Source organism: Pterocles gutturalis, unplaced genomic scaffold (genome assembly GCF_000699245.1).
Source record: "Pterocles gutturalis isolate BGI_N339 unplaced genomic scaffold, ASM69924v1 scaffold4255, whole genome shotgun sequence".
Lineage (NCBI taxonomy): Eukaryota > Metazoa > Chordata > Aves > Pterocliformes > Pteroclidae > Pterocles > Pterocles gutturalis.
The window spans coordinates 360-1,358 of record NW_010145670.1 but is presented as its reverse complement, the minus strand read 5'-3'; positions in this window follow the sequence as shown (position 1 = coordinate 1,358).

The window sequence follows — 999 nt, the reverse complement described above, 5'->3', positions numbered from 1 at the left end:
GCCATCGGCTGCGGCAGCCCAGCAAGGATCCCTGAGCCTCCAGCCGGGTTTATTTATTTATATACTGGGCCTTTATTTATATACCAGCACCTCCCTCGCTTGCCTGGAGCCTTCGGAGGGTCTGCCAAAGCAATTAAGAGACAATTGGGATGATAAATAAGTAACTGGAATTAAAGAGCCGGCAGCAGCGTGTGATGGCAGCCAGGCTGGGGGATGGAGGGGGACTGGCTGGGTTAAACCCACACAGATGGGTGGATGGATTGACAGACAGATGGATGGACAGACATTGCCAGTGCTTCCAACCCTGGGCTACACATTGGCCAGGCCCTTTCTGACCTTGGCAGCCATCCCCGGGACAAGTCTGGGTGTCCCCAAACAGCCCCTGCCACTGTCCCCTCGCTGTTACCAGCCCTGGCTGCTCAGTGGCTGCCAGCAACCCCAACGGCTGCTTTTAAATCAGAAAAAACATAATGGAGCTTTAGCACAACTTCCTGGGGGGATGTTCATCCAGGCAGGTGATGCTGAACCAGCCGGGAAGAGGGGCTGAGGGCTGGCATCTCCCTGGGATGGCCTCAGCCCACCACAGGCAGCTCTGCAAAGCGGTGGCACTGTCCCGGGATGGGGCTGGTACCACCCGGCAAAGCCGTGGCCCCGGCCATGGCAGCGTCAGCTCCTGCTTCCCAAACCCTTCTCCCCACTTTTCCCAGTGCTGCCCATGAATCCCGGCCACCCCTGCCCACACCCCTGGCAGGGAAAGGGCCACGGCAGACACGTACAGCAAGAACAGAATTAAACCCGGCTCATCCGGCGCACCTGATTTATGGCTCCATCAGCCCTGGGAAGGTGGGAGGTTTTTTTTTCTTCCCTTTCTCATTCCCCCACGGCACACCTCCCCGGGGCTGTGATGCTGTGCTGCTGGTTTGCAGCCGCCGGATCATCCCTTGGTGACCCAGCTCACAGCCGGCCGTGCCCAGCACCCCAAGACCCCAGCAGGGTGCG